This window comes from Canis lupus, chromosome 3 (assembly GCF_048164855.1).
Source record: "Canis lupus baileyi chromosome 3, mCanLup2.hap1, whole genome shotgun sequence".
NCBI lineage: Eukaryota > Metazoa > Chordata > Mammalia > Carnivora > Canidae > Canis > Canis lupus.
In genome coordinates this window covers 47,139,698-47,153,205 of record NC_132840.1, presented here as the reverse complement: position 1 = coordinate 47,153,205, position 13,508 = coordinate 47,139,698, and the positions used below count along the sequence as shown (strand labels likewise).

Here is a 13,508-nt window from a genome sequence, read left to right as displayed (position 1 = left end):
TGATGAGCTGAGCAGGGGCAGAGCCCTTCTCAGATCTGGAAGCATCCACGGGCTTAAAGAAAGATGCATTATTAGGGGGGCTCCAAAGGGTGCATGATTTCATCTGAGGCATCTCTCTGACAGGAAGCCCAGGTAGCAGCTGGGAATGGCAGTGTCCTGCGTGTATCAGCCTTCTCTCTCTCTCTCCCTCTGATCCTCACGGCCTCCAGGAATAATTACAGGGGTAATTATGAGCAAGAGAATGGAAAGTGCAGGCACCTCCTACATTACAGAAGCTGAGCACTTGAGCCCAGTTGGAGACCTGGGGGCGCCCCTCCCACCCCAGCTGCCAGATGGTAAGCGGAAAGAATGGGCAGGGTCTCCCTCTGTGGGGGCCACTGGGGCCCAGGCCGTAGATTTGAGCCGTGGCCTGTTGGAGGCCGGCTTCTGGGTCCCTGCGAGCCTGGTCCTTAGACCCTGGTGATGGGACCACACAGACTTTCTAACCCCAGCCCACCACACGCCTTCACACCTGGATGGAACCCTGCAGCTGGTCACTTTGAAGAAAGGGTGGAGATTGGGATTTCTGGAAGTGGTGAGTGGAGGAGCTGGACCCTGGGGCCTCCCGGATGAGGGACCTCCAGTATTGCCCCAGGCGTGCAGCAGAACAGCCAGTCCTCCAGCCTGGGCCTGCCTGGAGCAGTGTGTTCAGAAGACACTGTTCCCCGAGCACAGATTTGACACCTTCCACGGTCGGCACTGAGACAGGGCCCCCCTCTCCTGGGGAGCTTGGAGAGTCAGGTGTGAGATCCAGTAGCCTAATTTTAGACCTTGGGTCTCTATGTCAAAACACAGCAGGATAATTAAAAAAAGAAAGAAAAGAAAAGAAAAGAAAAGAAAAGAAAAGAAAAGAAAAGAAAAGAAAAGAAAAGAAAAGAAAAGAAAGAGAAAGAGAGAAAGAGAAAAAGAGAGAAAGAAAGAAAGAAAAGAAAGAAAAGAAAAAAGAAAAGAAAAGAAAAGAAAAGAAAAGAAAAGAAAAGAAAAAAGAACGACAGCCCGGCTTTGACCCCTTGTTGATTATGAAGCAAACACATTTCCACTGGCACAGGAGCCCTTGGCCGGCAGGGTTGCCAGGCTTTCCTCCTGCTGGGAGGCCTCGGGGACACCCAGACCCTCAGCCTCCTGGGCATGAGTGGCTCCATGGCTGCAGCACAGATGAGGGACACACAGGCGATGACCCCCATCCTAGGGCCAAGGTCAGACGGGGATGCAGGAAGGGACCCTGCCCTTTGGACCAAGGTCTTCGTTGTTAGACGTTGAGCGGTGACCTTTATCTGGTACTTTTTGGGAGGAATGTGTTTCACATAGTCAACTCTCCAGTGTTTAGTGAAACTTTCAGTGTCTTAAGGTTTGTTGTTATCTTTTTATAAACAAATCATGCATATGCGCTTTCTAAAGTCATGTGTGGGTGGGTTCACCTTCCCTCCTCACTAGCACAGATGAGTTCATGGTATGAGGTCATTATGATGTGGGGCCCAGAGCTAGAATGTGGGGCCCTTGCTCCTGCTGGGTGGCCCTAGACACTACACTGTTCCCGTATTTCTGACCCCTTGTCTGCTGCTGGGTCTCACTGCCTGCCATGTGCCTGTTCCATCTCCCTCCGCGTCGGCCACTTCTCTGCTATTTGGGGCAACCACACAGCCAGGCTGGTTAGAATCATGTGTAAAGTAAGCCTGTCAACTGGAGATAGGAGTAACTGTTCCCCCTACCCCAGCCCTTGGTTTGGGTAGGCGAGGGCCCTGGGGCTGGACACCTGTGAAACCCTGTATAACCGTCATCACCTTGGTTGGCCTTGAAGATCAGCTGTCCAGGGTCCCTACCTCACCTGATGTAGCAGCTATCTGCCCCTCACCCCTGGGGACATGGTAGTTTGTTGTGTTTTGCATCTTCACAGTTAAGATGTTTAAAATTTTGAGTGTAGGTAATACATGAGCATGATAGCAGGTCAGACAGTGCCAAAAGGCATAGGGTGAAAATGTCTCGCTTGGGCTCCTTTGCCCTGCACCCCCTCCCGAGGTGTTCTCTGCATGGATGGATTCTCTCTCCTATATGGATGGCCACTCCTGGATGTCCTACTTCTTTTCCTTCATAAAAGCAGAGCAGGCTGGTCTTAGAACAATAATGGGAACTAACATTCATGAGTGTTTGCTCCGACCAGACCCTGTTTTAAGTAACCCTTGAAGTACCTCCTAGTGGCCTTGAGAGATGTCTGCTTTCCCATCTGTAGATCTGCTTTATTCTTTTCAATGGCTACGATGTATCCCATTGTATGGATGTCCTATCATCTATTCAACTCACCCATGGACATTTAGTTTGTTTCAGACTTTCACCACCATAAACGGTGCTACAATAAACATCCTTATCCTACTTATTTGCACACATGTGCAAATACATGTCGGATCTGCTTCTGGATCTGGAATCACCAAGTCAAAGAACCGGTGTGGCCATGACTGTGATGGAGATTGGCAGGGAGGCGAGTGTATGAAGGCCCAAGACGCCATGTCCTAAAGCAGGCCCCCCCTTCCCCGGGGGGCTAGTGCACATGACCCTTGAGCCCTGAGGGCCACGGAAGTCCCTAAGCCCTATCTCAGCTGCACAACTGCAGAACTAGCAAGGGCTCCTGTAGAAGCTCAGTCTGATCAGCGGCACAGGGAGGCTGTACGAGATCGTCCCCAGAGAGACCAGGCCACAGCCGTGCCCGTAGCACACAGAGATTGTGCTGTTCTAGCTCATCCTCCCTTTGGGTGACAGAGAACCATAAATGTCCCCATCCTCGGAGATCACGGGAAATGTTCCAGCAGGGTGGGTGATTAGCACAGAACGCAGTATTTTGAACCCAGGCTGTACCCTGCCAGAAGAGAGAGTCCTCATGCTCAGGTGCTCTGTCCTCTCAGCTGTCAGAGACCGTTTCAGGGACAGTCACACCAAGCTGTGAAGGGGATTATGTTTCCTCAGGACGTTGTTTTTTTTATGTTCCTCCCTGCTGGGGTGGGGCGAGCTCAGCCCTCTGAGCCTGCACTGCCCCCCACCCCACCCCATTCACAGCCTCTAGGAGGGTGCATGGGCCTGGCTTGGGTGCCTGGAGACCGAGGGGCCCTGGGGGCTCAGTGTGGCTGCGTGGCAGTGACAAGGACATGCCTCCCTCCCAGCTGCAGTGCTGGAAAGCTGACCAGTCCTCATACCAGCAGGGCAACTGCTTTTGCCCAAAGAATGGACGGACGGTCTCCGCTACATTTATAACAAATGGAGCATGGGTGTGGGAGGTGGCCACCTCGGAGGAGCTGGCGTAGGCACAGCAGAGCTCCCTATGCTGGCTTTGTAACTTGACTAGGAATCTGAAAGTATTGACAAATAAAATGTTATTTAAAACTGCCATGGCTGTTGTCACTGCAGAGGGCAGTCCCATTCCCAGCAGTAGAGCCTTCTGGACAAATGTCCCTGAGTTGGGGCCTGTGTTTGGCCTGTGCCACCTCTGCATTCTACTGCCTGACACGGACTCTGGGACAGATTTGGATTTGGACACAGACCATGGAGCCTCTGGGGCCCGTGAGGGGAGGAGTGAGATGATCCCCAGTCCTCTTCAATGGCTTTTGGGATCATCCTCCTGCCCTGCTGACCCCAGCCCACAGCGCTCTTCCATCCAAGGCGGCGGTGGCCCTTGCAGAAAACCTGGACTGTGCAGTTCGGCCAACTCCTGAGTCTTCCGACTGTGCGCTGTGGGTCCTGACCTACCTCAAAGCATTCTTGTGAGGACGGAGTGGGGGTCGGTGACACCCTCTGTACCTGTCTCCCTTAGCATTTCTTTGGTCAGGCTCATGCGCTGGTGCTTCTGATCCTGCAATGCTCTTGAGCAGCAGATAGCCATCTTTCTCTTAGCATCTTTGTTCTGCCTTCATCCAGTGTTCCTTGTCACTGTGTTTGGCATTCTTTCCCCCTGAGCTCGGTCACCAACTAGCGTGGTTTAGATTTGCTGTGTTCCTCCCTGGTGGCTCTGGTTTCTATAGTGAAGACATCTTCTCTGGCTAAATACCAAGTCAGAGATACAAAACAAAACCCTTGAGACTGCTCTACTCCCCCACCTTTCCAAAGCCTAGGGACGGGGGTATTGGTAGCTACATATTTGGATGTGAGGAGGGTGCGAGGCCCTCTGGCCAAGCCTGGCCTGGCCCAGAGACACTGGCAGTCTGGGGAACCACGTGAGAAGCAGGCCGATTGCAGCAGGACAAGAGAGCACCATGCCCGTGTTTTCCTGCCCAGAGGAACCTTCTTTCTATGTTCTTTCTTTCTTCTCTTTAAAAAAAAAAAATTTTGTTTATTTGAGAGAGAGAGTGAAAAAGAGAGAGCATGAGTGGGTGGGGGGCAGAGGGAGAGGGAGAAGCAGGCTCCCCACTGAGCAGGGAGGCCCCATGTGATGCAGGGCTTGATCCCAGGACCCCAAGATCATGACCTGAGCTGAAGGCAGACGGTTCACTGATGGAGCCCCCCACATGCCCGTTCTTTCTGTGTTGGGTGTAGGTCTCTGTTTTATGTTTCAGGCCTTGGCATGGAGGTCACTGTGCCAGAGAGGCTTCCTTGACACCCCCCACCCCCAGTTATTCTGTCTGCCAGCACCTAATCTTTGGCAATCACACTGCTGGCCGGTGTGCCTCACCTCCCCAACCCCGTAGGCCTTCCCGAGGGCAGAGGCCACACTTGCTGTTCTTACTGCCCAGTGCCTGGCACTGAGAGATGCTCCGTAGCTGCCCAAAGAACCGACCCGCAGGTGTGAAGGCAAAGGCTGGCCTTTGCTTGTGGGGGAGTCTGGGCTGGTGTGTAAATACTTTGCTTGGCATCAGCGGGTGTGAAACAGCATAGCGGTGCTCCTTGCTTGCTGAATTGTTTTCTGCTGAATTAAGTATCTCAAGTCTCCACAAATGCTGCTTAGATTAACAGCAGAGCTGCTTTAATAGGGAACATTAGGTGCCCCCCCGCCCCCACCCCAGGAGGAGCCGGGCTTTACTGTGAAGCACACTTGGAGCAGAGAGTGGCATTCAGCTCAGGCCCTTGAGAGAGGCGCAGGCTTCCTGAGTCTCTTCACCTGGTCGCCCAGCTTAGTCCTGCAGGCCACTTAGGCTTGTATAAGCCCAGCCCCCTCGCCACCTCATTTCTGCCCTTTAAAAGGAGAGGGACGTAAAAACTAGCCCTGTGGATAGAGGTCTGGGTCAGCATGCAGCAAATGAAGTAATCCTAACTTCGCTTTGATGCCCACTGTGAGGATAATGGGATGGCCTCGGTCAGCATAGAAGCTTGGCAATTATCGGGCACTAATTGGGATTTCGTGGCCTGCCTCTAGATTGTGCAAACTGTCAGGCCAGCAAGGGCCACCCTGCCCCTTTGATGGGAGTCCAGTTCAGCCCTCCCCCTCTGAACGGAAGCCACTCCTCCCTCTTATGCCTGGACCCCCCAGTGGCAGCAATTGTAGCTGCTGATCCCTACTCCACCCCCCAGGATGGACAGCGATGTCCCTCTGGGACTGGATGCAGGTTGGCTTTGGAGCGTCTTTATGCTGCATCCATTAGCGAGGGGCCTGGGGGGGCTGGACAGTGTGTGTGTGTGTGTGTGTGTGTGTGTGTGTGTGGCAAGGCTGCTCCATGCTGCTGTTCACAGCCCTGCAGACACTATTTCTTTGTCTTTTTCTCTCTGTGACTTTAGCAGACTTAGCAAATGTTAGAAGTGCTCTGGGTTGTTTCAATCCTATTATGCCCAGCAGCTCCTGGCCTGGCCAAGTGAGGTTGCCACCAGCTTGAAGCCTACTTCTGCACATGTCTTGGGGGAGGGCCTGCTGTGCCTGGAGGGGGAACCCAAACCATTTGAATGTGCATCTGCTGGGTTCAGGACTGTCGAGCCAATGCCAGGGCCTGGGGGAGAGTGTGGGCTGGCCAGGCCAGAGTGGTGGTGGTGGTGGAGTCCAGCACATTCTTGTCCCCACCATGGCTGTGGCACATGCTCTTGTCCTTTCTTTCCCCACAACTGGGCCATCGCAGATGCAGAAGTGGCACTAAACTTGGGCACCCAGCATGTTGGGGATTCAGTCAGACCCCTGGAAGGTTTGGAGAGGAACACTTCCCAGTGTTTAGAGGATGCTCGAGGAGGTAGGGTTCGTACAGATTTCAGGGCCCAGAAGATGCTACACTGTGAGCAAGGCACAGGCAGGTGGCTCCAGGGCTTAGAGGAGGGACAGAGCAGAGCAGGCCAAAGGCATGGACCCCCTGAAAAGGGAATGCTTTAGCAGGAAGAGAAGGACAGGAGAGGGATAGGTTTCTCAGGCAGAGGGGCCTTTCTTTTAAACGATGAATTTTATATGTATACAACAACAGGAAGAACAAACCTCCCAACACTGTCACCCAGATTCTAAAACATCTTGCCTTATTTACTGAAGTCCTGGATGTGGTGACATGTGCCTCCTCAACCCTTTGGTGTAGCATTCCTGAAACTAAGGACATCTGCTCCAAAGTGTGGAGCAGAACTTTGGAAGTGAGCAGTCTCCATGGAATGAATGAATGAGTCATTGGATGTGCCCAGCCCCCAGGCCTTCCTGTTGAGAGTCTAGGTGAGGAGCTGAGCCCAGGACCTAGGACCCAGGACTGACGGGGCTGCTCCCCAGGCCAGTGGGAATGGCTCCTGGGGACTGGACGCACCACGGATGAGGTCACAAGAGGAGGGGCTTCAGCTTGGCCGACAGCATGGGTGTGATGTTGGCAGGCAAAGGGCATGGACAGCTCTTCCAGGTGGCAGGAATGGTACGAGAGAGTCATAGAATGAATATACTGGGGACATGTGGAGGCACAAGGCTTCTTGGGGTGAGCTGGGGCACCAGGACTGTGCGGGGCTTCATGGTGGTGGCCTGGTTGGAATTGACCTTTTGAGGGTCACCCGTATGGGTTGGTGAGGTCTCTCAAAATGTAGATCAAGCCATAGCCTCATGACCTGCACTCATGGCTGAGGTCCCATCTGGCCCACCTAACATGCCCAGGAGAGGTCAGGCTTTCCAGGGATATGGTCTGGCAAGGGATTGTGGGGGGGTGGGGGGCGGGATGTGCAGGCCGGATGGCCCCACTGTGCAAGCTGAGGACACCAAGTGGTCCTTTGGAGTGGGAAGTGCCATATGGGGTTAATGAGGGCCCGGGGTCAAGGGGGGCTCACTCCAGAAGGAACAGCATGGGAGTGGTCACCTCTCATGGTCTACACACAGCCTCACAAAGCACATACATTTCTAGCTCCCTTGGCTGCAAACACCAGCAGTCGCAATGTGGTAGCTCAAACTGCTAGTGTGTACCCCAGTTTCATGTGAGGATGAAGCTCCTGGTCCCGTGGGAGAATGGTCTTGGTACCCAGGCCTGCTTGCCAGAGTGGGGAAGCAGCTGTTCATGCTGTCATTCACAGACCTGTGGGATATTGCAGCTGGTGGGGATGTTAGAGTCTAAGCCCCTGTCCTTTACACGCGACGAAACTGAGGTCACGATGTGTCCCAGCAAATGGGGAAGAGCCTAGGCAGGAGAGCAGGCCTGGGAGCTTAGTGGCAAGAAACTGGGTTTCTGGGTTCAAGATTGAGCTTTATAGCTTCTCAGTTGTGTGGCTTTGGGTGAGTCACTAAACCACTCTGTGCCTCTGTTCCCTTCTGGGTCAGATCAAGTGCCTTGCTCATAGACAATGGTGTGGACTCTCTGAGGCAATCTGTGGGCTGCGTGCTGCACCCAAGTAGGTGCTCTGCTTCTCCTGAACCCTGTCCAGTCCTCTCCCCAGCCTCGCCAGCCTCTAGGCGATTCCCAGAAGAGGCATTAAGGCTTCTAGGGGCACCTGGGTGGCTCAGTGGTTGAGCGTCTGCCTTCGGCTCAGGTTGTGATCCGGGGGTCCTGGGATCGAGTCCCTCATCAGGCTCCTCGCAGGGAGCCTGCTTCTCCCTCTGCCTATGTCTCTGCCTCTCTCTGTGTGTCTCTCATGAATAAATAAATAAAATCTTAAAAAAAAAGACTTCTAGCCAGGCTGAGTCACTGGGTTCCTTAAAGTGGGGAGCTGGATCTTTGAGCTCTCTCCAACACTGTGGTGGCAAAGCTTCATGTTGTTACAAGGAACGGACAGTCACTGGGGTCATATCTAGTGAATCTTGTGTGTGGTAGGCAGAGGTCAAAAGAAAGCATGTGCTTGACTTTGCCCTCGGCCACATGAATTGGCCTGGAGGCATTGCTTAGAGCCGCTGGGGCTGTGCTGTGGCTGGAGGGGGCGTACACCACCCTCAGTGCCTGTTTTATTTATTTATTTATTTATTTATTTATTTATTTATTTATTTATTTATTTATTTTTATTTTTTATATTTTTTTAAATTTATTTTTTATTGGTGTTCAATTTACTAACATACAGAATAACCCCTAGTGCCCGTCACCCATTCACTCCCACCCCCCGCCCTTCTCCCCTTCTACCACCCCTAGTTCGTTTCCCAGAGTTAGCAGTCTTTACGTTCAGTGCCTGTTTTAAAGGACAGCCAGCCACTTCTTGAGGCAGGGCGTTGTGCCACGGGCCCAGTGGAGGCCACCTCCCTGTGTTCAGGAGCTGGAAATAATGCTCACACGGTGATGTGTGATTCCAAGGAAATCCAAGGAGAGATTGTGACTTCTGGGGTAATGACAGTTGTATAAAATAGTTGCTGCCCAGGGTGGTTACGGGAGAGTTTTCTGGCAGTGAAAACAGTTCCAGGATTGAGTCAATAACCAAGTGGGTGTGTGAGGTCCCTCAGAATGTGGTGGAATAGCATAGCCCTTCTTGGCAATGCCTGGGGATGTGGTCCAACTGCAGACTGTGACTCAGTGGGCCTGGGGTGGTGCCTGGGAGTCTGCGTTTCCAACAGGCTCCCAGTGATGGCCACACCGCTGCTGTGGTTCTGAGGAACTAGGTGGGAGATGGCGAGGCCCGCCTCTGAGGGAAGGCAGCAAACCCCCTGTGGCCTCAGGATGCAGCATCTCTGAGGAATGGAGGCAGCACCCCCACCTCACCCCCCCATCAACCTATGTGGTAGTGCTGGTGGCCTCGGGCCCTGCCCCCCATGCCCCTGACGGCTGCACACAGGCCTGGCCTTGGCTCAGCCTTGGATCCCGCTCACAGTCCCTGCCACTTCGAGGGTCTGCTGAGGGTTGGACAGACATGGAGCAGCCTCAGAAACCTGAGAGAAGCCGTGAATGCCAGGACTGGGGGGGTGACATGGCAAAAGGTTCAAACCATGCTCTTGCCTTCCTTCCATGAAAGACAACCCCACCAAAACACAAGGCCCCTGCTGTCGACCTATCTGTGTCCTTGCTACAGTTCAGCTTGTTCTCGAGAAGGCTGCTGATTGCCTGGAGATAGGCCCTTTCCAGCTCTTGGCGCCCCGAGACGGGGGAGGCGTTAGTTCTTTGGGTGGGTCATTGGAGGTGTGCTGGGTAAGGCCCGGACAGGTAATCCGGGGACCAGGGTGAGGTGAGCGCCCTCAGCTGTGGTCACCTGAGCAGGCCAGGGTTCTGCTGGTGGTGTCATGCCAGTCCATGGAGACTGGGCCCGTTTTCCTGGATTAACTTCAAGGGAGTTCAATTAGGCAAACCATTTTCCTCAGCCTGGCGCTTGCCTTAAACAATAAGGAGATTAGCTGCACCTTTCTGGCTCAACACTAATATTCTAATATTCACTAATGGGTTCCCCACTGGCCCTGAAGCACCTCTTTGACGGTGGTGCCTGGCAGGTGGGTCCCTGGGTGCTGGGCCCAGGTGGCCAGTGCCCATCTGGTGGCTCTTAGAGGCAGAGCTGGCAACCCATTTCTCTGGGCAGGGGGCTTGGAAGACACCCATGTGTGTGTGGTTGCAGGCCAAGCAGGTGGCCTTGGGCACCAGCCCTAGCCCATCACAGTGTGCTTTGGGGCCGGTCACTTTCCCACTCTGAACCTGAGTCCTCACCTAGAAAATGGACACCGTACATAGTTATCTCTGGAGGCCTTGAGAAATGTGTGCCGGATTCTGCTTTCTTGGGGCCGACTTTTCCAGACCAGTGAGTGGCCTCTGGCTAGATGTCACCTCTGTCCTGCTCACTGGCCCCGGGGACAGGCCCCTGGTGGTGCAAGCCTGCCCATACCCTGCTGCTGCTGAGGCCTGTTTGTGTTGCTTTCAAGTCTCAGCTCAGATTCTTTTCCACTGAAGGGGTCTCTGTCCCCTCAGTGCCTCAGGCCTTCAGGCCTCGCTCCCTTGTGCCTCTGTTCTGGCTACCATCCCCCTGACATTTCTGTGCTTGTATCCCTCTGTGCTCCTAGGCCTTGGCTGTGCAGTGTGGGAAGCACTCTCCCAAGCGGTGGGGGAGTGGTGGCACCTGTGTCCCCTGCCCACCCTCCTGGGGGCTTGCCAGGCAGCGGTGGGGGGCACAGGTGCTCCAGTGGTAGAGGCACGGAGCCCGACAGGCCAGGTGCCCTGAGGGTCTCAGCTCTCCTGGGCTCTGACCTCTGAACTTAACCTCTAGCTAGGTCAGCAGGCCACAGGAGCAATGAAAACAAAAGCACATGCCCGCTGAGCCCTATAGGCAGCTGTGTGTGGCAGCTTTATTTACAGTAGCAGAATCTCGTGACATCCAAGTGTCCCTCTGCTGGGGAGTGGATAAACCAACCGTGGTCCACCCACCTGCACCACAGAATCCCTCCCTTGCAGCCCCGGAAAGGAGCATAGCACTGATGCGCACAGCACACCAGGGTGGCACCCCGGGGCCAACTGAAAAGACTCCCACTGAAGAGGGTGGGGCCACAGCTGACTAGGGGGCAGAAAACAGGTCAGGGGTTGTTGGGGCAGGGGTTGGGGAGGAGCCTGGCTGCAAAGGGCACGGGAAATTCCCAGGGTGACGAAACTGTCCTCTGTCTTCATTTGGCTGTGGCTGTGTATATGTTTGTCAAAATTCAGAACCCTGAATTCCAAAAGGTACATTTTTATTGAATGTGAATTTTATTTTTACCTCTATTAAGTCAGACCTAAGAAAGGGCTTTCTTCTCAAATAAACTAATATTTCAGGGGAAAAAAAAGAAGAAAAAAGCTGACTGACCATAGCTGCCAATGGTGATGGTGAAGGGGATATTGTATCTTGCACCTGCCACCCCCACCCTCCACCCCTAGGATGCCCGGGAAAGGCCCCAGCTGCTTATTGAAACACTGTGTATCCAGACAACCACTCTGGCCTTGAACCAAATACTTTCAAATTTCCTTTCTGAGTCAGGCTGAAGTCCATGTAAATATTGACCAAAGAAAGCAGACTAGATTTTGTACTATATTTGGTTAATAGTTGAAGAGTCACTCACTCCTGGGCTATTTTTCAGGGCCTTTGTAGGTGGGCCTTATTTTCTTGAAAATAAATTTTTAAAAAGATCTTATAAAGCTGTGCATAAATCAAACATTGCAAGTGCCATAGGAAAGCTCACATATTTAGATGAATCTCATAGCAACTCTTATGATAAGGCGATTACCTCCTCCTACCCTTTTAAGTGTATTTATTAAGTACAATTTAAAAATAGGTATTAGATGTTCCCCATGCTGCCTGGCAGGCAGGTGACAGGGGGCGGGGGAGACCCTGTACCAGGCCCTGTCCATGTCCTAAATGCCCCAGGCTCAATAGGAATGAGCACCCTCTGCAGAGTCTGGATTTGAACCCGGGTTGTCTGTCCTCCTCACACTGCCTGGTCCAGGGCTGGAGCCCTTCAGAAGGCTTGTTAGCCTCCTGTGGGGGCAGAGCCTCTGGGTACTGCAGCCAACAGTGGTCCAGGCTTTCTTCCCACTTCCGTCTTTCCCCAAGACAAATATGAGGGAAGGGAGAGGTGGCCACGAGGCAGAGGGTGATGAGCTGTTCGAACTGTGTTCCTGTTGGGGGCTGCTGCAGGGGTAGGGCTCTGTATAGCTCTTTGTACCTAGGGTGGCTTGTGACTCCCAAGTGGGGTCCCATGTGGGTGAGGGCAGGTGTGTTGGGTGGCCTCTGGCCATGGTTACCTCATGGGCATGGGGTCTGGGGACCTGCAGGGATGGGGTTCTTGTCACCTGAACGAGACAGGCAGCCATGGTGCTCCCCTCAGAGCTGGGCCCCAGGGACTCCCTCTCTCCTTCCCTCTTTTTTAAAATCTTTTTTTCCTACGTACATTTTTTTTCTCTCTCTTTTTTTTTTAGAGTTGGGGAGGGACAGAGGGCAAGGGAGAGAGAATCTAAAGCAGGCTCCACACCCAGAGCACCACAGCCTGACCTGGGGCCCGATCTCATGACCCTGAGATCAGACCTGAGCCAATATCAAGAGTCAGATGCTTAACCAACTGAGCCACACAGGCACTTATTTTCTCTCTTTTTTATTCTGTTGAGATGCACATGACATAATGTTTACCATTTTAGCCACTTTTAAGTGGACGATTCATGGTATTAAAAACATTCGTGTTTGTGCAGCCAGCAGCACTGCCCATCCCCAGAGCTCTTTGTCTTGTAAAACTAAAACTCTGTCCGCATTCCCTACTAACTCCCATTCTCCTGGCCCCAGCCCTTGGCAACCACTCTTTTGCTTTCTGCCTGCATTTGACGACACTAGGAACCTGAGATGAGTGGGATCGTATGGTATTTGTCCTTATATGTTGGGCTTATTATTCAGGTAGCATAACGTCAGAGCGTGTTCATCCGTGTTGTAGCATTGGTCAGAATTTCCTTCTGTTTGGATGAATACTATTCCATTGTATGGATATACCAATTTTGCTCATCCACTCATCAGCCAGTGGAGATTTGAGTTGTTTCCTTGAGTTAGCTATTGTGAATAATGTTATTATGAATACGGGTGACCAGATACCTCTTTGAGACCCTGCTGTGAATTCTGTTGGGTGTATACCTAGAAATGGAATTGCTGGATCGTATGGGAATTGCGTTAATTTTTAAAGGAAAACACTCGTATCTTCCATAGCAACTGTACCAATATACATTCCAGTCAACAGTGCGTAAGGGTTCCAGTTTGCCTATATCCTCGCTGATACTAGTCATGTTCTTATTTTTGATAGTAGCACCCTAATGTACGAGGTGGTTGGTATCTCTTTGTGGTTTTGATTTCCTAATGATTAGGGATGTTGAGCATCTTCCCAAGTGCTTTTTGGGCCATTCTTTGGAGAAATGTCTATTCAAGTTCTCTGCCCATTACTGAATCAAGTTGTTTTTTTCTCGTTGCTCTTTCCTTTTTCAGGGGCAGCATTTTGGCCCAAAGTACAGGATGTGGCCATCATTGTAAAGAGGTGCTTAGAGACTGTGGTTTGAAACTTGGATACAGGAAAAGCAGCCACAGAGAGGGTCCTATCCAGCCCTGAGCCATGCCAAGTTCTTCTCTCCGTGTCCCTTGGCCTTGGAAGCGGGTCTTAGCTGTGGAGTCACAGTACCAGCTCTCTGACCACAAGAACCTTGTTTTGTGCTAAGAGTGGATTGCTA

At 52.4% G+C, this 13,508-nt stretch overlaps 1 protein-coding gene across 5 annotated transcripts in view; it reads left to right on the top strand.

Annotated features, from left to right (window-relative positions):
- The window catches only part of PEMT (phosphatidylethanolamine N-methyltransferase), an 89,314-nt gene that overhangs the window by 33,808 nt on the left and 41,998 nt on the right, over window positions 1-13,508 (top strand). The gene's annotated exons all lie outside the window — the stretch shown is intronic.